We start from the raw sequence: 25,451 nt of genomic DNA on the forward strand, positions 1-25,451 counted from the left end.
AGCACCATTAAAATTAATTTATGATGCCAAAATTGAAAAATAAAATGGAATAAAATATGTCAAATGAGAAGGTACCTTTAAGATTCAAGGGTAAAAAATTATGTTCAATTTTGTAAGTACAGTCTTTGTGGTTGGTTCAATCAGGGCATTCAGATATATTGCCTGAAATTTTTAAGTTGCACTTAATCAAATTGGCTGTGGAAATAGCCCTTTAGCAAAATTACATGCAGCTTTTAAAATTAAGGCCTTAAAGCTATAGGGTATAACAACTAACCTGTAGAGTCTTTAAAACACATCAGCAAAGTTAGGAAATATTTGGCACCTGGGAATTTTCTTTTGGCATTATTAGGGTTACAGATATAGTCAAAGTATTCACGTCAGAAAGGTTTTCAATGAAAATTCCAGATGTTTGACAAATGTGTTGCCTTCTTATCCTCTTTAGACACATACAGTATGTTTATTCTTACTAACAATTTCTCTTTTTAAAAAATATGTAGGCATCGATAAATGCCTTGAGCATGATGAATACAGATATTTTAGAATTTGAACAAAGGAAAAAATGATTAACAGTATATGTGTAGTTGACAGTTTGGGAAATATTTCTATCTCTTCTAAATAACATATTGTAGTAGAAATTGGTCATTGTTTTGGCTGTCTAGCACCCATCTTTCAAATATTCTACCTTTTTGTATTAGTGAGAGGTAATGTCCCCTCCCAATTTAGAGGTGGAACGTATCTGATCCTTGCTTTCCTATATTTCTTGGTACACAGGGTACAGAGCAATGACTACATTTCATCAATAAGATTCACCAGCCTCAGACTTTGAAGCAGGTGTTAGCGATGCAAACAAGACCAGAAACTCCTCTGTTGTGTGGAGATTCCAAGAAGATTCAATTTCTAGAGCAGTGATGGCTGCTTTGCTAGTGTTGGTATCCTGAATTTAGTGTTTTCATTATTAGCAATACTAAGTTGCCTTCACCACTCCTCAAAGATGAGCCAGTTAGGTCTTCCGTGGACAGTCTGCAGTATGAATTCCAGATTTGTTCTTGGTTGCATTGACCTGAGACTTGTTCTTTAGTTCTCTTGGTATCTGTGGCCAGGAGATTGCGTCTCACAAAGCTCCAGTTACAGAAACCTTAATTAACCAAGTGTTCAGCTGCTGTGGTCTGAATTCCATCACTGAGTTTGCACACAGGCCATGCTTTGCACAGGCTACACAGAGCAAATAAGTGAACTCAGTAAGAATTCTAAGACAGGTGCTCTGTTGGGTGACTGATGGCCTTGCCGAACTTTCTTTAGACTGTAGTAAGGAGCTTTCGTCCTGTCTTTTGCCCCTCTTTCCTGCACCAGGCATCACATTGCTGCATGGTCTGGTGGCTCCTCTCCTTCCTGATTTTCTTTTGAGGTGTGTTTCCTTAATGAAACTCTTGTATTTTTAATCAAGTCTTGGTGTCGGCTTCTTGAACTGGAACTAACACAGTTATCCTACGAGCTAACACATTTTCAACACATTCTTTTTCTGTTTAAATAATCCAGAGTTAGGTTTGGTTACTTTCAGAACACTCAATGATGTGTGCGTGTGTGTGCGTGTATGTGTGTGTGTGTGTGTGTGTGTGTTTACACACATACTGTAGAACCATTAAAAAATTGGTGTTAATTATATCTAAGCAAATCTAGTTACCCCTCCCTGCCCCAAGATTTTAGTTGAATCAAGCATATATTTACATACCTGATCTTACCAGTGAAACAGTATTCACTAAAAATCATCCAAATTAAAGACTGAAAATGTATAAATTTTTTTGGTCTGTTTTAAGTGTAAATACTGTATACAAACATTTACCAAGTCCTCTTCTGGAAAGAGCTGCTTGGAGTAAGAGAGTGCATTACTTAAGGGAAGGTATCACATAAGATAAAATTATTCTTCAAGGATAATTCATGGTGGAACAGTTTAAATAGTATATAAATGACATAAAATGTGTAAATAGAACAAGTCAAATAGGAAAATAAGCTGTAGTATATTTTTGTTGTTGTTGTTGTTGTTGTTGAGTATTGTTTGTATGTAATAAAATGAGCAGACTTTAAGTGAGAAGTTTCAAGAGTTTTGATAAGTGAATGCATCTGTGTGACCGGTTAAGATGTAAGACCTTTTAGTCAGACCAGTAAATTTCCCAGAGCCCCTTTCCAATCTATCTCCACTTTCCCAGGGCAACAAACCTGACTTCCATCACTATAGTTTATATAGTCTACTGATCCAAAAATTCACATAAATGGAATCATATAATATGTCTTTTTATGTGTGTCTGGCTGCCTTGAATCAACAAGATGTCATTGATAGTCTTTCATATTGTTGCATATATCAGCAATTTGACCTTTTTGTTGCCTAACAGTACCCAATTTTAAGAATGTATCAATTTGTGTATTCAGTCTCCTATTAATTGGCATTTGGGTCATTTCCAGTTTTTATACATTATGATTAAAACTGCTGTGAATGTTCTTATGTAAGTCTTTTGTGGACATATTTTCATTTTTCTTGGACAAATATCTAGGGGTGTGTCAAATAATAGATGAATGCTGTGTCTTACAGTAATTGAATGTTCAACTTCATATTAGAAACTGTCAAATTATTTTCCAAAGTGATTGCATAATTTCTATCTCTACCAGTAATGTATGAAAACTCCAGTTTCTCCTCATAAATTTTTTCTTTTGTGCTTTCATATCTGTCTTCTTTTAGATTTATTATTATGTATAACTTTGTTTTCTTTCTTATTTCTTCTCTTGTGCTTTTGGCTATCCTCTTTATATTGATTTTTAATGGTTGTTCTAGGAGTAAGAACATACATTCCTTAGTATAGTCTACCTTATAATATCCTCCAGGTACAAGGTAAGAATCTGATAGCAGAATAAGTATATTTATACCTTTTCTTGTTCTTTGCTGTTGTTTTATATATTCTACTTCGTGTGTTATAAACCTCATAATATATAGCCATTATGTTTGTTTAATAAATAAATTGGCTTATAATGGATCAAACAAAATAATAAAAAGCAATCTTTAGTATCAAAGGATTGAGTGTTTTGTTAGGGCACGTCTGCTTTAGTTTTTCCCATAATACTGGGATATAACTTTTATGCCTGTGGCATGGTCTTTCTGGAATTTCAATGGAAAGCCTGAGATGTTCAACAAGTCTTTCTAACTTACTAAATTTGAACTCAAATTCTGTATCTTTTACCATGGTAAAAGCTACAATGTCTGTTTGTCTCTTTCAGTTTTTAAGTTGTCGTTTTCTCTCTAGATCCTTGGAGTCTTGTCTTTAAGTTTTGCACAAGTTTAGAAGTCAGCCAAGGATTTGAGGACAGTGCATATCTTGGGATTTCTCCCTTTCTGGCTTTTCCTTTTCAAGAGGTTCCACTCTGAATTCTAGCTATTCCTGCAGTCCCAAACTCTGGGTTTCTCATACTCAAGAGTCTAGCTTTTTGCTTGAGTTTTTGGTCTTTCATTAATTTGTGCACATAACAATACTTAAATTTGAAGACAATTTAAAATATTGTTAGTGCAAGAATAGTTATTATGGTCGTATGTTCTTCCCCTTCTGTCTACCCTATTCCATTAGATCTAGAGTATTTGGAAGTAAGGCATAACAGTTTTGGGTAAGGTTAGAAAGCAGAAATCAACACAAATTGTTGTGTTAAACCAGAGTATGCCAGAGACAAAGAGTCTCCTTTGTGGCCAGATATTCCCCAATTAAAAATATTAACATGTTAACATATATCTTTAAAATGTTCTGCCTCTATTGTCTCCTAGAATTAAAGATACAGAAGAGAAGTTGGAGCCATTGTGGCATTTTTCCCTTCTCATCTTATTTCATCTTATCCCAAAATACTTGTAGAATGCCTTATTTATCATTGATATTTAAAAATGATTAGGATATAACTATGCATGGATTTCTTTGTATTTATTTGGAAAGCAAACGTTTTCCATCCAAATACCCAAATTTTGTTTGTCTTAATTCCAAAAATATTTTCTTAAGTTGTCTAAAATGATTTATATGTGTGTGTGTATACACACACACACACACACACACACACACACACACACATATATATAATTACAGTTTCTCTAATAAAAATATCTTCCTCAGTAATTCTAAGGTCTGGTATCCAGTCTCAACCATCCTCTTCTAAATATTATATCTTTTTTTTCTTTGTTCTTGCTTTCTGAAAGAATTTTTCCTTTGTTCTACATTTTACCAATCTAATATTCTGCCATTTGTTTTGCAGTTTGGGCTTTTTCCAGTGCAGTTTTCAGTTCTCCTCTTCAGCTTTCAATTCCAATTAATCTTTCTTTGCTTATATGTTCATATCCTATTGCTTTTTGTGGGGCTTGTGGTTCCTGTGTTATGAAGGTCAAATCTTTTATGTTATGAGAATTAGTAAAATTCACAATTAGGAACTCATATTACTTGCTAGGCATTGTATTTTCCATGGCTAATATAATAGTGAGCTTACAGTCTTTTAGGGGACAGAAAGACATCAATAAAACAAACTTAAAAAGCATAATTCTAAACACTAAGGGCAGGTATACTGGTAGAAATAAATTTGGGGGTGCTGTAATGAGAGAGTAATTTAAAAATTTTTTTTCAACGTTTTTTATTTATTTTTGGGACAGAGAGAGACAGAGCATGAACGGGGGAGGGGCAGAGAAAGAGGGAGACACAGAATCGGAAACAGGCTCCAGGCTCCGAGCCATCAGCCCAGAGCCTGACGCGGGGCTCGAACTCACGGACCGTGAGATCGTGACCTGGCTGAAGTCGGACGCTTAACCGACTGCGCCACCCAGGCTCCCCGAGAGAGTAATTTTTAATGAGTCTACCAAATAAGCTTGATCTCGAAAATATAAATATGGGTCAGTAGCAGAAAATGTATCAAAGTATATCATGATCTTAACAGAGCAAAGGCTTAGAATGTTTAAGAAACATCTAGGAGGCCAAGTGGCTAGAGTGGTTGAGTTTCGGGGAAAGGGAGTAGGAAAAGAGATGAAAGAAGTAATGGGGAAGGAGCAGATTTCTCCTTGAAATAAAAGTTTGACACGGCAAACCTTTGAGTCTTTTTTTTTTTTTTTGAGCAAGGAAAGTGACATTATCTGACACATTTTGAAAGAATTACTCTTAAAAGATGATCATATTTTTAATACTGCTGGGATCTTTTGCTAATATTTTATGTATACTATTTTTTCATTCACTTTCATGAGTAAGATTAGTTTATATGGTTGTCTAGTGCTGCCCTTTACTAGTTTTTGTCTCATGGTTAAGCAAATTATCCCAGGTTTGGTGAGTAGGAGCCTTTTAAGCTGGATCCCATGTTCTTCTGACATGGCTTCATCATCTCTGAACACTTTACTGTCTTGTACTTTGAGATAATCTAGAATTATACTTTCTTAACCACATGCCTGGAAACAGCAATTTCTATAAGACACCCTAATTCTTGTTTGCCAAGAATGGTACTTAAAAACCAAGATTTGGGCATTGAAGTAGTTTGTATTTTTGAATCTGGTTTTGTCATTTAAATTCTTTCCAAGAAACTTACTTTTATAGCTAAATTTTCAAATTTATTGGCAAAATTGTGTTTGTTTTGCATAGTTCTTCTATGTTTGTTAAAAAAAAAAATCTTTATTGTACTTCTATTCCTAAATAGTCTTGGTTTTGCCCTTAAGATAATATTCTCATATAAATAGATTTGGGTTTTGAACAACTTTTTGGGGGGAGATGGTTTGCATTTTTTTGATTTCTTTTTCTTTTTAAATTTTTTTTAATGTTTATTTATTTTTGAGACAGAGAGAGACAGAGTGTGAGCGGGGAAGGGGCAGAGAGAGAGGGAGACACAGAATCCAAAGCAGGCTCCAGGCTCTGAGCTGTCAGCACAGAGCCCGATGCAGGACTCAAACTCACAAACCATGAGATCATGACCTGAGCTGAAGTCGGTCGCTCAACCAACTGAGCCACCCAGGTGCCCCAATGTTTTTTTGATTTCATTGATTTTTGCCTTAATTTTTACTTTTTAAAATTTTCCTTCAGGTCAATCACATTGATCTTCAATATTCTTGATTGAATGATACCAGGCCGCATATTTTTTAAAGATCCCCAGGTAATTCCTGAGTGCAACAAAGTTTGGGAACTACTGGGATAGGACACTCATTATTACTCAATATTACTCATATTACATTACTCAACATTCTGTTCCTTGCTAAATATAATAACAAATTAACATTTTTGGTTTGTCTTCCTTAAATATTATTTCTTGTAATGCATGCTAAAATCTAACGTTTCTTAAAAAAATGCTGCCCATAATGACTTTTTAGGAGACTCAAGAGTTGTGCATTTCATCCATATCTGTGAAATGAAAGAAGCAAGTACTGTGTTTACAAGCCTAAGGAACCTTAGTTTAAACTGAGAAATGATCAGAATGAGAGAAAATTTGAAATCCAAATTGATAATGAATAAACCTGTAGTTATTGCTTTTAGAGGATTAATTTAAATGGCAACAGTTTTCTGCTTCTATGAAGAAGAGTTGTTTTGCGGGGGAAGGAAGGGGAAAAGGATGCAGGGGAGGGAGGTGTCACAGATTCATCCTTCTAACCCTGAGCCCAGATAAATGAGAATTCCCCAGAAAAAAAAAATCATCACTGTTCTGTGCCACGTTCTTTTTTCCCTGATCTCTCCTTCTTTCAGGGTCTTTTCTCTCCCAATCTCTCCCTTCCCCCTCCTTACTTCATTGTATTTGCAAATTCTTGCCATTTGGAACAGTTTTTGGAGCAATGGAAAAGTGATGCTTGAGAGGTGAAAGGCAATCAGCAGCTGGCCTGGAATCAGTCGATGGGGAGAGTCCTTGACAGCCCTTCATCAGCTGACTCCCAGCTGTGCTGGGGGTGCGGCTACTCAGCAGCCGTCCTGGCAATTTGGGTCCACTCATGGTAAGTGGTTTCAGATGAGAACAGAACAACTCACTTTACACTGTCCTCTGCCCAGTGCCCACAGAATTGGAGGACATGATACAACATGTTCGAGGCAAAGTCCCAGCTTCAAGGAAATCCCATCACTTAAATTCTAATCTGAGTTAGATCGGATTGTGTCCTGGTAGTCCCCGTGTGGTGAGGATTCCTATAATGTTATTTCAATGGTTGGTTGTGCTCACTCTGCTTCTGGCTCTGACTCTTATATTTTTCTCAGAACATCTTGCTTGAGAAATGTTAAATGTGTCCCTAATCATGTAATTAAGGAAAATGTAGTGATCATATTCCTAATGTAGACAAGAAATAGTGGGTGCAATTTTACTTTGTTCTCACTAAATGCCCCGCCTTTTTAAATTTAAAGCTTCAAATAGAATGAAAATGCTTTCAGTCTATTTTCCTCTCATTTCTTCTTTCCTTTGATAAAATGAAAGAAATATAATTTCAGAATTTCTTTGGTAGAGAAATTGAGTCCATCCTATGGCTAATTTCATAAGCTGCAATGCTATTTTCAGCTCCAAGTAAAACAACAAGATGTCCAGGAGCAGTGATTTAAGCAATGAGGACCTATTAGCTAACCTAAGAAGAAGTCTGGAAGCAAAGCGTTTCCAGGGTTAGTTCAGTAGCTGAAAATATTGCAAAGGACCCAGGTGTTTAGCATCACAATTGAACTCCCACTCCCTCTATCCTCACTGTCACAGTGTGTCAAGGATGTCTATGCTTATGGTGACAGGATGGTTCCACTAGGGTCAAACATCACATCTTCAGAGAATGCTATTAGTGTTGTTCTGGTCAGTGTTTAATGACCCACTCTCTGGAAAACAAAAGCAAACAAACAAAATCCTAATTTGCAGCATCTGATGATTTCCATGTTGTGCATTTTCCCAACCAGGGCTAATTTCAAGTTCTAATGTGGTATCATTGAGTGTAGTATTCAGAAGGTGCAATGATGAACTACTACATGTTGGCTCCAGCATATCATCCAGCATCAGGGAGAATTGAAAAAATATTTCTTTTAAATGTTTATTTATTTTTGAGAGAGAGACAGGGCATGAGCAGGAAAGGGACAGAGAGAATGGGAGACACAGAATCTGAAGCAGGCTCCGGGCTCTGAGTTGTCAGCACAGAGGCTTGAACTCACAAACTGTGAGGTCATGACCTGAGCTGAAGTTGGATGCTTAACCGACTGAGCCACCCAGCTGCCCCTCAGGGAGAATTTTTTAATGTTAATGTTCCCTTGCTATGTCTCATTGGTCTGGCTTGTATCTAATGCCTACCCTTGCACTAACCACTGTCAAGGGCCCTGAAATTATCATGATTGCTCGGGAAGATTAATCTACATTTACTCCTAGGAGAAGGGTGACCTTCTTAAGCTTTTTGGAGAGTAAAAAATATTTTTATATTGAAGCAGTCTAGCAACTAGGAAGGGGATAAGAATGCTTAGCGAGTGGGCAAATAATAGTGTCTGCCAAAAGGACAAAACCAGACATACCATGTTCTTAAGCACAAATACACATGAGAAGGAACACAGAAATGTAAGGATATATAATTTTTATTCTGCTTCCAGCATCTTTTTATGAGTCTACCACAAAAACACACACACATCATTTGGATGTGTCATCTTTTTGTTTGGGCAACTCCTGGAGCCTAGTCATGGTGAAACATCAAAGTGAAAGGAGATTACTAGCTGTGTTGGCTAGAAGGCTCTCAGAGAGCACTTCAAACAGTGTGAATGGTTGGGAACAGCTAAAATTCCCCTAGAAAAACATCATCTCTTATAAGAAACATGACCCTGAACAATGTTAATATATTTTTGAACTTGAGCACTTTATTATCTGCTGTTCTATAGCACCTTTCTAAAGTATGCTCATCATTTCTACCAATAGAGATGTTTCTTTTTGCTTAAAAGGATGAAGTCTTCCCCAAAGAGATATGCATAGCTGAGTTAATGACAGTAGCCAGGGATGCTTAAGAAGGGCTTGGGCAGACAAAAATACTGTTTTCTTGAGGTCAAAAGAAAAAAAGCATGTTTGTTCCTTTTGATTAATGGATAGTAATTCTTTTTTCCCATTATGCTATTTTCTAGTGTCTTTTTGTCAGATTTTTACTTAAAGGAGGATGTCAGTCCTTTTTAAAAAATGTTCACCCCTCTTATTCATCTTTTATATTCCTCTTTTTTCACTACTACACCCCTAATACACACATACCACCTTACCTATGAATCTACATTTTCCCCCTCTTTCTAGAGAAGCTAGATTTTAGATTTTTTTTTTGTTCTATCTGCCAAAGTGAACTGTTATTTTGCTTATTCACAATGCAGAGGTGACATGAGCAGTTCAAAAATTTACCCCTTGTTATGATGTTTTAGTAATCCTACTGTTTCAAATTCTAGGCTATCATGTCAAGATGTAGGATATCTTCACAAATTGATGAGACAATTCTTTGAGGTGGGGCAATGAACAATGTTGTAATACAGGAAAAACTCTTAATAATGCCTCTGTAATGGTAATGAGCCATCTGTTGCCATACAAGTTAGTATTGTTACATTGGTATTGTTCTATACTAACTTTATATGGTTTAACCTATGCTATAATTGGCAATTCAACATTAACATTTGTTATATTTGCTGAGACTTAAAAGTATTTTCTCTCTCTCTCTCTCTCTCTCTCTCTCTCTTTTTTTCTAGAGAGGAGTGGCAATCATGTTGCTCTCTGTTGGCGGAGAACCCCTCAAGGTGAAGCATATTTCAGTTTTAAAGCATACCTAGGGGGCAGCTCAGTCTGTTAAGCAGCCAACTCTTGATTTTGGCTCAGTTCATGATCTCAGTTTGTGAGTTTGAACCCCACATTGGGCTATGCATGCTAACAGTGCAGATCCTGCTTGAGATTCTTTCTCCCCCTCTCTCTGGCCCTCATGCACACATGTGCACACACACACTCTCTCCCTCTCAAAATAAACTTTTTTTTTAAGCATACTTAGATTAAAAAAAAAAAGATGTTGAGTGGATATAAGGAGCCAACATTGTGAGGTGAATAAAATTGTCAGTCTTGTAAATCTTTGGAAAAAAAAGGGATACTTTGCTCTTAGTGTTTTAGTAGTGCCTTGTACAAAGTGCAAAGAAAGGGTGTGCCAAAAGAGATCCCTGTCTCCTTCTGGGTTTGTGTCTCTTCAGTGATAGAAAATTTTTGTTTTTTGGCTCCAAGGTAAATTTACAAAGTGACCCTCTCACTTTGGGCATTGGATAGATCTGTCTCACCACTGTGGTCTAAAAAAAAAGTGATTCCTTTACCAGGGGCACTTTAAGAATATTTGGGTACCAAATAGTAATTTTGGAAGATGTATTTTCTTTGGCCAGTTGCTCAAACATTCCAGGGATACATATGATGAGAATGTACTCTAGTATTTATACTTCAGATACAGATAATGATGCCATTTTCCTGATGCCAAATTTAGAAGGAATAAGTTAAAAAACTTGGGGCACCTAGGTGGCTCAGTAGGTTAAGTATCTGACTCTTGATTTCAGCTTAGGTCATGATCTCACAGTTCATGTCAGCTCGGGTTCTGAGCTGACAGTGTAGAACCTGCTTGGAATTCTGTCTGTCTGTCTGTGTGTGTGTCTCTCTCTCTCTCTCTCCCCCACTTGTGTACTCTCTCTGTCTCTCTCAAAATAAATAAATAAAAATTTAACAAAAAAAAAAACCTATTTCATCAACCTATAATAGCTGTTCCTTTGTATACTAACTCCTGGAGTTGTTATATTTAGATTTATTGTTTTATTACTTATCAACACAGACATTTCAATTTTTAGAGAGTTTTCTTAAGATGGTGTCTCTCAACACCAAAAATGGGTTTCAATGAAATATAGATAATTTACTCATTGCATTATCAGAGTAATTTGAAAATTTAAATTTGCAATCTACTTTGCTCCCATGGTTACAAAAGGAAAATAACAGCAAATTACTTAGAAACAAACATAATTTATAATTTATTACTTAGAAACAAACAAAATTTGTTTATAATTTATATAAATAAACAACATAAATGTTGCTCTTTTAAGCAACATTTGTCCTTCTCTTTTAAAAGAACTGCATGGGGTTACCACAAATTACTGATTAATCAAATTTTGATATGGGTATTTTTACCAAGTGCATATTTTACATTTTAAAAGTTCAGTTTTTATTCTAGAATAGTTTTAGATTTATAGAAAATTTATGAGGATGGTGCAGATAATTCCTGTCTGTCCCCCATAATTTCCTCTATTATTAATTTCTTACATTAGTATATACAGTGATCATAGTTAATGAACCAGTATTGATATATTATTATTAACTGATGCGTTTCCTTCTTGAGATTTCCTCAGTTTGTACCCAATGTCATTTTTATGTTCCAAGGTTCTGTCCAGGATATTACATTACAACTAGTAGTCACGTTCCCTTAGAGGCCTCTTTTGTGACAGTTTCTTAGACTTTCCTTATTTCTGATGACCTTACCAATTTTGAGAAGTTCTGAGCAGGTAATTGGTAGAATATCCCTTGATTTGGGTTTATATAATGTTTTTCTCATAATTAGACTGACATTATGGACTTGGGGTGAGTAAGCCAAGTCCATTTTTAATTGCAAGTGTTTTAGCCTGTCTTCTCATTTTCATACTCTTGGTATTGTTTATGTTAGTGAAAGTATAGGTTAAGGTCTCCTGGAAACATGGATATTAACTGCATTGTTTACCATAAAGTTGTAAGTAGGTCATATAACAAAGTTAAATTTTCAAAGCAGATAATTCTTCAGCAAAATTTTGCTTTCCCTTGGAAAGAGTCAGGTGGGTATTATGAATTTTCAGTGGTGACTTCCTGACTTACTCAATTATAAATATACAGACTAGAAAAGACCAATCCTAGATGCTCAGGAAGCTCTGTGGTATAAAAACAGTAGTTTTCTAACTCGCTAGTCATGAAAATCTCTGTTCTAATGAAATCTTGCATGGCTAAATAAATAAATAAATAAAAACAGAACTAGTCTAATTGAAGCAGGGCCCTAGAGGGACATTCTTAGAGTATAACTGCAAATTCTTCAGTCTGGTAGATTAGTAGAATGAACAGGGAACAAAAGTACCAATTTCACATGATTCATATGAGGCATGTAGAGGCATATGTAGAGTCTAGAGTTGTAAACTATGGCACATACTTGCTCAAGAAATATCAGATCCCTACTCAAACTATAATTTAGTAAATATATCGTTATTATGTCATTTGAGTATATTTCTACCTCTATCTTTATGTCTATATCTGTATATTATCTTCCTATATATTTGTGTATGTAGGTGTATAGCCCAAAGAAAATACTTATAATGGTGAGAAGATGAGATAATTGCATTTAGTAATTAATTTTATATTGTGAAATTTAGAGAATTACTAAAGGTTAATATCTAAATAGGAATAACCCAATAAAATAAAAAATATTTGCTAACATCTAAAATCTATTGTGCTTTAAAATGCTTTACCATGGCTACCTGGATGACTCAGTCAGTTGAGCATCCTGCTGTTGATTGCAGCTCAGGTCATGATCACAGGGTCATGGGATTGAGCCCTGCATTGGGCTCCATGCTGAGCATGGAGCCTGCTCTCTCTCTTTCTCTCTCTCTTGCTCTCTCGTTCTCTGTCTCTCCCTCTGCCCCTCTCCCCCACCCTCACACACACATACTCTCTCTCTTTAAAATAAAAAAAATAAAAATAAAAAAATGCTTTCCCAAGACATGAATATTATGTTGGTGAAAGGCTTTAGAAACTACTGCCCCATGTATCATTTTCCGTTCAAAATATTATAGAGTATCTTGTCAATTACACTAATCTAATCAAATATTTAACTATATTGTGTAATAATAAAGAATTCATATGTTATCACTTATCTAGTTTGTATTCTAGGAAAATGGTAAGAGTAATAGAACTTAAAATGCAGTGGAAAATTTGCATTAGTCTTAGTTAAGAAAAATGAGCAAAGTAAAAATATCAAAGTCACTAAATCAGAATTCTAATGTACTCTGCTGTGTCAGTGTTTGACAAAAATTTTGCAATAAATGAAACAAAAATTTTGAAATGATAGTAATAAAAATAATTTGTCTTTGGTGTTTGGCATACTTATAAATCTAAATAATGAATTTTAGGGAATTTAAAATGTCTTAAGTACATTGGTTATGGATGGATGACTAATAATTTTTTAATGCACTCCATTACTTTATATTATTATTTTAGTAATTAATTACAGTATTACAAGGCATTATGTTAATAATGTAATTGAGTTTTAAATATTTTCACATCCATATAAGGTAGGAAGTGAAAACAATTACTTTTACTGTTTTACAGAGGTACAAAGCTAAGCAAGGAACAATTGGGTAACTTTGGTGGATCACAGGGGGCCTCAATGGAGCAACTGAGTGTTCTAAGTCTCAGGCCAATGACCTTTTCCGCTGAAGAATGTGGTTAGTTTTGATAAATATATTATAGTTATTAAACTTGTTTCTTCCTCTTTACATATTTGGCTGAGTATTCTCTTTTCTTTATTTGAATCTTCCAAGTTGTTTTAGTCGGATAGAATTCAATATCTGATCCCTTTGGATTTGAAGTGGCAAGTGTTTTTTTAAATTTTTTTTTAACATTTATTTATTTTTTAGACACAGAGAGACAGAGCATGAATGGGGAAGGGTCAGAGAGAGAGGGAGACACAGAATCCGAAACAGGTTCCAGGCTCTGAGCTGTCAGCACAGAGCCCGATGCGGGGCTTGAACTCACGGAATGCAAGATCATGAACTGAGCTGAAGTAAGACGCTTAACCAACTGAGCCACCCAGGCACCCCATGAAGTGGCAAGTTTTTAAATGTGTGAGAGAATGACACAGTGAGGTGAAACACTATTACGTGTTTAGTTGAAGTTCTTTGTAATTTTCGTATTAGTCAGAGCTTTACCCTTTGTGGGTCTGTACTATTAGTTTTCTGCTGAATTTACCCAGAGCCCTGGCCAGTATATTGCCTATGTCCTTTTTAGCTCACAAGACAAAAGGCAATAGATAAACTATAGTCAAGCCACAAGTACTACAAATAGTGATTACTAACATCATCTTCATTTATGAATGTCAAAATCATTATATACTTTGTTTTATTACTGAAGCCTGAATATATTGGGAATTTACTTACTGTTTTTTAGAATATTGGAGATAGCTAGGAAACACTTAGATAATTGTCTTGTAGAACTAACTAGAAAGACAGAAATGATGGGAAGATGAACTGTATTATTTTTATATCAGTTTAAAGAAAGCTCATATACAACAGTGACATCACTAGATTTTTCTGGGTTCCTAGAGGTCATGTAAAATTGAATCCATTTCAGGAGACCAGATCCTGCCTTAGGTTGCCTTTGCTGACCTACAACCCTTTTAATAGGAAGTTATCTTTCTGTCTGGCCAGCATTTCTTTTGCCATAAGGCATCTCTTTTCCTTTGCTTTATTATTTTAACATGATGGTAGTTATTCACGATCCTTCATATGACATATTTCAAGAAGGTGATGATGTTCAAGGCATTATTTTTTTTATTGATTTCCCCTCTCAGTAGTACTTCCTGCCATCTCTGAATTTCCACTGTTATGCATTTTTACTTTTCTGGTGCACTTCTTCTTGTTCTGTGTGATAGTTATGTGTGTGTGCTTGTTTTATCTTCTCTACCCAAGCACATATTCTGGTAAAATAGCAAGATCTATGATTCACCTCTTGTTACCCACACTCCTAGTCTGTTGCTAGTCTGTGAACATTTATTGAAGTAAATCTTTAGACTACCACAGCATTTGAGAAAAATGAAACTTTTAATATCTCTGAATGTTTACTGCTACTCAGATGCTACCAAACTAACTCAGAACACATTATGTATCAAGTAAATACCTGTGTTGGTGTGTGTCTTTTGTTGTTAGCGTGGACTATATTTTTTCTCTCTTTCTGTCTTGGATTTTGGAAAGCACAAAGTGCCTTCAAAGTATTTTGGGCTTTCCAAAATCCAAGAGAGATTCTCTAGCTTTCTGAATGTTTGCAAGACACATGTTCCACTTAAATTTATCTGCTTCACTTGTCATTGTTCTGTGTCATTTTCTTTGGCTTTTAATAGTTTATATAGCTTCCTAACTGCGTGATGTTTAAGGTGTTTAGATGTCATTTGGAGGCTTCATAAAAGGAGGTCACTTAGAGTTCAGAAATGTTTAGAAAAGAGAAAAAAAATCTTAGGAAGGTTCTTCTTGGGGTTAGCAATTTAGCCTTTTCATTGTTTGCATTCAGGATACAGTAATGCCATGCTAAGATGATCTGTTGTGCATCAGGCTAAAAGCAAGGTGAAAAACTGGGGCAAAGTAATATTTAAAGGAATATCTCAACTCCCTCGAGCCCGAGTCATTTAAAAAATGTAAGTGTGTGTGTGTGTGTGTGTGTGTGTGTGCGCGCGCGCACATGTGTGTGTGTAGATTCATGATAATTTTCAAGTGGAGCACTTACTGAGTTTGAAAAAGAAATTAAAAGAAAAGAACAATAACAGAAATTTCCATTGCTCTGCCTAAATTAATTGCTCACAATTGTGGAACGTATGTCCCACACCATAAAGCCATGAAGGAAGAACTTCTGAGTCATTATTCCCTTTCTTGTTTTGGCCTGGAGGGAAGTAGAATTTAAGATAGTCATTTAAGCATCTAAACATACTACTTTAAACGTAGCCACTCAGAGTATCCATTGAGAGAAGAGAGCGAGGGGAGAAGGAAATGACCAATAGCTGGCTTCTGGCTGGATAAAACATTTACACATAACTTCTGGCTTCCCCTCAAGTGGAGCTTTTGCGAGGGATTTATAGGTCAGATAGCTCAGCAGTTTCAGCCTGTTGCCCACTGTACCTTAACAAAGCTTGTGCGTGTTTGTACAGCTGGACTGGTAGCTGTGGGAGTCCCAAGAATCCCACAAGGCCCCGTCCTTTTACCTCCCCTTCGCCATTTACCAGCACACAAATACATACAGAATGAAACTGTCTGACTAGCAGGTTAAAGGCCCACAATTCAAGCCCTGTTTATTTTCTTTCCTTGATTTCCTGCTGCTACAGTGAGTAAATGGTATTTCCCCCCCCCTTGCTTTTTTTTTAAACCTGTTTGTCTATCAATGTCTGGTAGGGAATGAAAGAAATACCAATATTTTAACATAGTTTGTGGGACTTGTTAGTACATTTTGGTGGACTGTTTGAAATCTCTCCCTCTCTCTATCTCCCCCTCCCTCCCTCTCCTAACCACCCCTTTCCCCCCTCCACACACACCTCTGTCTCCTTTCTCTAAAGGTCTTTCCATTCTCATCTTTTTCTCATATGTTTTTGGGAAAGGAATTATTTACCCAAAAGGAAGGGGAAAAAAACATCCCCAAACTCTTCAAGTGTAACTTCACCCCAAGGAAGCGTGTTATTTTAATTACTGTTGAACCCATTCTGTAGGGAGGCCTGTAAATGCTTGATGCAGCTAGGAGAGTGCCAGTTAATATGCCTTTTGAATCAGTGCCACAAACTACAAAGACTGCCATCTGGGGAGGTATTACATTTGTAAGAAAAAATAGTTGAGACTTTTCTTTAAATGAGCTTGTAAATTCCAGTCAATCTTAGGTTCATTTCATTTTTTTCCAAAAAAAAAAAAAAAGAATCCTTCTGTATGAAATATTTAAAATCATATTAATTAACCAGAAAAGGAAAAGCAATTCTGAGTTTCAGTGGATATCACTCCACTCATACGTTTGATCTGCATGTTTGTATTTTGAGTTGTTTTCTGTCATTAGCAATTTCATTAAACTCCTTGAATTGGAAAAGAATCAAAGTGATGAAGAAAAGTTTGTTTACATGTTCATTATTCTTAAATAATCTTGTTTCTTCCAACCAAAAAAGGTTTTAATTAGCAAAAGTAGTCTTTTAGTTAATTCTGGTAGTTTTAATAATTGGTCATTCTTCATCTCCTGTGTAGCTGTGTAGGCAGATGATGCAGGAATGCAGGAATATTGAGAGTTGGACAAAACTGGTTGGAATTCTGGACTCACAGAATAACTAGCACACTGTTCTGGGACAAGGCATGAAATCATTAGGAGCCTCAACTTCTTCATCTGGAAAGTGGGAAAAAAGGTACTTTGGAAACTTCAACAGGATTGTTGAGAGAATCAGATGATAGGATGGCTGCTAAAGTGTTTTATACATGGAAAAATTTTATGTAAATCTAAAATGACATTCTTTTTTCAAAGTTTTAAATTATTCTTTTAAAAATTTTATTTGAGAGAGAGAGAGGGAGAGAGGACACATGTGCACACACACACGTAAGTGAGGGGTGTGCAGAGACAAAAAGAGAGAATCTTAAACAGGCTTCACGCTCACCACGGAGCCTGTTGCGGGGTTCCATCTCCCAATTGCGAGATCATGACCTGACCTGAAGTCAAGCGTTGGATGCTCAACCAACTGATCCACCAGGTGCCCTAAGTTATTCTTCATAACTGAGTTTTTCCTTTCTTCCTTGGAGGATACTTTCATGGCAAATCCATAATTACCAGCAGGTACAAATTCTAAACTTCAAGGAGACTCTAGACCCCACATAAATTATTTTTTGTAAAAGTTCTGTTTGCATGGTATCCTTTAACAAATTATAGAGGTGACTGAAATATAATGAGAAAAAAGAAAGCCTGATTATTTTAGTGGTAGATCTAATTGATCTAATTATAAATATTCAGAAAAACTGTCCATAATCTTATTCTAAAATACTCCAGGATGCTTAAACTTCACACTCTGTTGACATTTTAAATTACTGAGCAGGAAACCTTCTGATATTTATCCTTCCATTTGCTAAAGTTCCTTAGTTCAAAATCCCCTATGGAATTGCAAACTTACAGGCACTGATTTAGTAAGGAAAATACACAAGAAAGAGGCTCTCTGAGTTACATTGGACTTCATGTAACACCTTTGCCATTAAGACCATTAGAAAGATTTGTTTTAATCTACATACTGCATTGAAAAGCAGTTCATACTATGCTGAGGGAATAATGGTTCAACAATTTTTCACTTAGGAATTTTTCTTCATTAAATGTTTGAATTATCACATGGAACATATTTTTCAGTTTCCTCCTCTCATCTCCTTTCCCCTTATATCCCCATGTGATCCCTGTCTATAGTTGTCTACATTTAAAAAATAGGTATCTCTGGAACAGTGTTTATGTTCATTTCCACATTCAAGTCCACATCCCTATTTGCATCCATATCCACATCCAAATCCAAATCCATCCTTTGTCTAATAAGAATAGGAGGTCTTCCCAGAATATTTATTCTCATCGTTTGGATTCTATTATAATAGTGATGTTTTCTTTGGCTGAAAGCTTTTGCACAAAAGTAAATATTTTATTGCATAATTAATATTTTTCTTCAATTTGAAAAGTCTAGTAAAAACATTTAATCTATTTTTATTTTCTTTAAAAATGTTATCTGTATTTCTATTTTTTCTTTCTCCTTCCATTCTTTTTTCTTCACCTGACTTTTTTTTCAATCTTTGTAGTAAATCTTTATTTAAAAAAATAAAGCATTTATATTCCTATATGATGGATCAACTTAGGGCTCTGTGTTCCTCGTGCTCTAATCATTCTGTAAAGCAGAATCTTTGTGACAGTATGTTTGGCCATGCTGTACAACTGTACTGCTATTCTTAATGGTGGAATGGGTAGTGAACACGAGAAGTATCTGTTGCTCTCATAACATTTCCATGAGGCTGACTTTGCTAATTGCGTGAGATAAATTTACATGGTTTGGCTAGCTCTCATTACTGCCCAGCATGTACAGATCCTTCAGCCGTACTCTTACTTTAATAGTTTCTTACTCTAATAGATTCCAAAACATTCCTGAACAATCTGCTTAATAAATAAGAGGGGGTCGTTGAAACTCATAGGTACCTTCTAGTTCAGACCAGCAGCTCAGTATATATATTTTTTGAGTGTCTCAGTTAAGCATTTACATTCAGAATCTTTAATGAGTTTTTTAGCTGAGACAGAAGATGTAATCAGGATGAGTTTCCCCTGTGAAAAGTGGAAGATTGCTGAAGAGTATTAAAAGTTGAACAGCTGGCCACTGTTTATGAAAACAGCCAGGCTCTTCTCCATAATACAGGAAAGAGAGTCAAAAGCCAAAGTCTCCTTTTTTCAAGATACAGCTGGAAAATTTTCAGAGCTTAGGGAGAATTTTAAACCTAGGGTGGACATACCTTTTTCCCCCTTGGGAAAAGAGGAGTAAGAGAATATCTTTGGAGTAAAAATATCTTTATCAATTCTACAACTTATATTCTGCCAAACACATGTATCTCTTTTGGGAAAAAATATGTTGTTAACTTTCACAAGTAAGAACAGGTGAATTATGTAACTGCTATATGAAAATAAGAGGAAAGTTAATTAATTAATGTAAAATGGAGAGAAAACATGTAAAACAAACAATAATGCTGAGGATTAGTTTTAATTCCTCTTATGGTCTCCTTATTGAAACGAATTAATGACTTTGTTAGCTGAAGGAATTTTTTCTAAGTAGAATGAACAACTTTCTAAATCACTTATTTGGAATCCTGGCAACTTATCTGTTGTATTCCAGATTTATGAGTTTTATGGCCAGAGGGATTTATTCAGAAAAGAAGCTCTGGATAGGAGAATTAAGGAGGAAGTAAACTGAATGTTTTATTTGTACATTGTTCTATTTATCACCTTAATTTTATCCCTTTGAGTGGTAAATATCTACTGGTAGAGAAAAATTTCATCTATCTTAAACAAGTAGAAATCGGACCTAAAGGTTATGAGGAACCAAGAGAAAAAAATCAAAGTTAAATTACAACTTCATCCTACATATAAACTTGCTTCTAGTAGACAGTTGTCTTTTGGAAGTATCAGGATGACCCTATTTTAACAGATGGCATGAGTCTTGCAAACAACAACAACAACAACAATAACAACTAACCAACCGACCAACCAACCAACCAACCAACCAACAAAAGCCTTGTTTTTCAACAGATAATAAGAATTTGGTCAGAGTCTTGTCCATGCATAACATCTATAAATGCTCCCATTGATGCTTTTCTTTCTTCTTTAGAATGCTACTAAGTTCTGATAAAATTGATCATGAGTCTGGGCAAGAAAATTTGAACCTTATAAATGGAAAAATGAACATCCATTTACACGTTTTACAGTAAAAAAAAACAACTGTGTATTTTGGTCATTTGTTCAAGTAGGTTAAAGGTGAACTCCAAAGAAAAGATACCAAAATGAAATACAGTGTGAAGTAAACAATGGTTTTTAAAATTTGCACACATATCATACATAAAGGTTTTCAAATAAATCAGGTTAAAATAGTTGCTATTTCTTTTTTTTAGTTTATTTATTTTTTACATATTTTGAGGAGAGAGGGAGAGAGAATCCCAAGCAGGCCCTGTCCTGTCAGTGCAGAGCCTGATGTAGGGCTTGAATTCATGAACCATGAAATCGAGACCTGAGCTGAAATCAAGAGTCAGGTGCTTAACCTACTGAGCCACCCGAGGGTCCCCAAATTAGTTGTTATTTAATTTTATTATCATCCTATGCTGCTTGTAAAATATGCAGTAGGGTTTGTCATTTGAGTTAAAAAATAAGGGGGTAATTGGGGGTTTTTTTTTGGGGGGGAAGCAGTTTCTAACCTTATGATTAGAAGTCACCTAAGAGGGTGACCAATAAAGCCAAAGATTTGGATTTTCCTTTGAGTAAAAACAAAACACAAAAACTTCTCATATAGTCATGAAGTTTCATACAATATGAAACATTTATTACTTTTCCTTGCGATCATTTTTTCTTCCTATAACAAGCATTCTTTGAGTCAAAATCAACATGCAGTGAATCCTGGTTTCCTAATACCTATGACACTTTCAGATATAAAATAAATGCTTTTAGTTTGAACCAGTTAAACAGAAGCCTGTACATACTGCTGGGATTGGTAGGATTCAGGTAAGAGGGAGAATTGGAGAACCCTGATGTGAGTGAGAGAAAACATTTCTGCAGCTTCAGTATAGCCAGGGAAAGATAGGAGGTTAGGGACTGTTCTAGGAGCTGGCTGGGGTCAGAAGCTATAATGGAAATGCCTCTGCCAAGAAGCTGGGTGCATCTCGTAGCAAGTAAGAGGAACAATGGGTTGTAAGATCCACATACTTAGCTCTAGCCTTTTGGTCAGTGGAAGAAATGTGGTCCCACCATGGCACACAGTGTCCATGGACCTGTGTTTTCCTTCTTGCCTTGGATCAACCTGCACTGGGACATCCTCAAGGTAAATGGACTTTTTTGCTACCCTATTAGTCTGTGTTATGAGCATAGAATGTTGTCAAAAGCCAATGAAGAAATTTCATCCATATTCAACAGAACCCAATCCTACTATGTAGACATAATGTGAACTGTTTCTACCATGTGACACACATTTTTGGTGGAAATACTTGCTAAAATAAATAGTAAGCACCTTTTAAGACTACAAATAATATGTTGCTTTAATCATTTCATATTCTGTGTAGGTTAGGTAAGCTCTTTGAGCAGTGTTTTGAAGAGGAAATATGTGATATGGATGTTGAATTACTAGCAGTGATAGGGAACAGCAGTGACTGAAGCGGTTCCCGAAGCATCTATCTGAGAGCGGGTTAATGTGCAGAAAATATAAAGAACTCCTGCAACTCAAATAGCAAGGGAAGGAAAGAAGGAAGGAGGGAAGGAAGGAAGGAAGAGAAAGAAACAAAAAAAGAAAAGAGGAGGAAAAAAAACCCAATCTGATTTCAAAATGGGCAGAGGAACTGAATAGACATTCTCCCAGTGAAAACATACAGGCTACCAATAGGTACGCACCATAAGGTGCTCAATGTCACTAAGCATCAGGGAAATGCAAATAACAACCACAATGAGATTTCCACCTCCCATTGTTTAAAAAGACAGTTATGAAGACATATTTCATCTCACTGCCTTATATGATAGGCAGAAAACAAATCTATTGGTCTAAATTAGCATAGTTATTAACAAAACTACAATTAGTTTTGAAGCCTGCTGATCTTTATAAAAACTATTGAAGGATTAAAAATGCTCAATCCACAAAGTAGATGACTTTTATATTTACAATTATATTTTCTTAATTATGGTTCTTTGCCATAGTACTGGAAATACAGTTTATGAATTTGTATGAGATTTAGGTCAGGCTGTGAATAACAAGCGTCACTTCTAAATATATTTTATTGAAAAATCATTTTTTGCTTTATTTAAAAGGACCCCGCATTTGAATAAATAATATCTTTGATCCATTACATTGCACCTACTTTTTATCTAATTTTATCTGTAGGTCTGTCCCCCAGTCTTTACCATTTTATCCTTGCCTCCTTCTCAGACCTGTGTTGCTGACATTATATACTGGCATATGAATTTGGGTTTTATCCTCTTAAATAAGAACAATACCTCTGTTTAACTCCAGCTGAATAATTTGGGACAGCACTCAGTAACCAATTGAGCAAGATTAATTTCAATCTGGCACCGCAGAGAGTTCTACCCTGTAGCAGAAAGTGTTGTTTTTGGAACAATGTTAGACACTCTTTACTATTTTACTGTCTCCTGACAGAAATTAATAGTGAAGGTCTTATAGAGTAATTTATCAACAACCTTCTGAATTCACACTTTAACAAACCACGTATCCTCAGTTGAGGGAATATGTTGCCTGCAATTTTGCATCAAAATGTCAGTGGAAGGCAGATTCTGACCAGGGTAAGGTTTTCGGAGTAACTGATCTGGGTGACTTGGACTTTGGTTAGACTCCTTGAGGCCTAGTCTTGAAAGAAGCTGAAAGGACCTGCAGCAGGGCTCTGAGTGATTCCGTGAGATGGGTAAACACAGATGCGGCAGGCAGAGGTAAAGCAGCCCAGCAAAGAGCCCAGGCGGGAATCAGAGGGGTTAGCACGTTGTGAAGCAGAGTGCCCAAGCCGGCCTCAGAAAATAAACAAACCCTTGTGTGCATGTGTTTTTAAAGGAAAGTTTCAAAGTAGGCTTAAGATTTCATGAAAGATCATGAAAATGGGAAGGATTCTGCATGTTCTAATAATATTTTTTGCAAAAAAGGAATGTAGTTATAACATGCATCACTTTTGTGTATCTCTTGTACATCATGGTGAAATGTCCATTTAAAAGTAGTGTGTTTTTAGTTTCTATTAAGCATAGTCTGGGCCTTAACATTCATTTTACCAAAAAAAATATTTTCAAAGGGTGTTAAAAATGTGCCACACCAATGCAAGATGATAATAGGAGAAACTGAGAAAAGGGTGGTATATGGTAACTCTGTTTTTCCGTAAACCTCAAACAGGTTCTAAAAAGCCCAAAGTATGTTAATCTTTAAAATATTTTTTAAAAAAGGATACTAAACTGATACTGTAATTCACGATGAGATAATTCTCACTGTTTACTATCATAAAGCCAAGAAGTTTAAAAGTGTTTTGTATGTGTTATAATGGAAAAATTAATATTATGTAACTTGTAGAAATACTTCCTTAAGAAAATGGATGAGATAAGTGTATATGAAATATATTTTTAAAAATTAAGAATCTACCCTCTCTGGGTTTTTATGTGGAAAATGCAGACAACATTAATATGTGTGTGTGTGTGTGTGTGTGTGTGTGTGTGTGCGTTGTATCTGTGTGTGTGGTGAGGGAAGAAAGTTTTGTAATAGTATTTTTCAGCAATAGATAAATAAGCCTTTGTCTTAAAAGCCTTTGAAAATAACAAAGATATACCTATAAAAGTTTGATTTTTAAAATCCTTCTATTGAGTAATTTTAATAAGTATTAATATGTTCAAATTAGCCCTCATTGTGTGTTGGTGTGGGTATGAATAATGTGGATATTCCAAAATATATTCATATAAAGAGAGAGAGAGAAAAAGAGAGAGAACAAATCAACCAAAGTGTGATACTCTAGTGGAAACTATTAAAGGCATTTTCCAGTAGCGAGCTTTATTTCCAGCCATTTATCTTACACCACTTCCTTTCGTTAAATATGACTTCTGATTTTACTTTGTCTGAGAAATAGCAGCAAGTTGAGTAGAAAGGCCTGAAGTTAAAAAAAAAAGTCTGAAGTCTTGACAAAGAAAAATATTCTTTCTAATTCTGTCATGCGATTTCCAGGATCAGAATTTATAGAGGCCCGGAGTTCCTGGCACTACCTGACATAACTGGCATTATTTGATCTTTCTAACCACAGCACCCCAAAGCTGAAAAGAATCAGTCAGGTAGAATTCACATTTATTTTTTCCTTCAATGAAAATCATTGTATAGTAGCATATGTTTAAGGGAATGTGTGAGTTTTATTGCAGGTCAGAAAGGCTGCAGTTCTAATCCGTGATTCACAAAGAAAACAGAGCACACAAAGACCAGTGCAAGACTGCTGGGTTGAGGATTGGAAGGTTCCAGTGTGTAAACCATATTCCAGTCTGATATGTGCACAACAATAGGGTCATAAAAATGAAAACACTCCATGTGGATAGGAGACAGTCTTTGTTTTAGGGCTCTTAATGCTTTATTTTAAAGTTGTTGGTCAGATTCTTGCAAGGCCAGAATGATTCTGAGTATGGTGCTTTGTGAAGTGCATAAACCATTTGTGAACTCAAGGGGAATATTAAATATATTTCACTTGCCAAGAAGTTAATCAGTCAACCACAGATCCTTATTCAATGCGATTTATTGAACACCTGCCATATTAGAAGAGCCATAACAAGCCAGGTGGTGAACTGAAATGGCAACACTGCCCTCAAGGTGCTTATAATCAGAAGAAAATAAAGAGGATGGCAACTAAAATTTACAAAGGCCTCCCAGTTTACAATATTTCACATTCATTTTACATAGGATGCCTGAAGCATGACAACCACATATAACATCATCATCATCAACAACAAACATACATGATATACATACATGATCTGTTATAGGTATCTATGTGTGCACATGAGTGAATGAGTGAACATTCAGAAGGGGGAAATTTGTCTTTAGTCTGGAATAGCCTTTAGGGAAGAATTGAAGTTGAAACAGATTTCTGAAGAAATGGAAGGGAACAAGAAAGAGGCTTTGTAGTTAGGAGACAGAATTCTGAGTGATGTGACTGTTCGGAAAATAAATACTGTGTCACATTGTAGTAATCAAATAATCAAGTAATTGTCTGTTAGCTTCCCAATTCAAAGCATTAACTTGATTTTAAAATTATTTGGGAACAGTTAGTTAGAAGGTTTCAAGCATGGAGTGATATAAATTAAAATTCACTTGAAGAAGTCTCTTCTGTCTTCTATTTGTGGGACAAATGACTAAGACACTGGAGGCAGACTAGTCCCACGGCTTCAAGGTAAGAAGGGAAAAACTGATCTTTCTAATT

This window comes from Prionailurus viverrinus, chromosome A2 (genome assembly GCF_022837055.1).
Source record: "Prionailurus viverrinus isolate Anna chromosome A2, UM_Priviv_1.0, whole genome shotgun sequence".
NCBI lineage: Eukaryota > Metazoa > Chordata > Mammalia > Carnivora > Felidae > Prionailurus > Prionailurus viverrinus.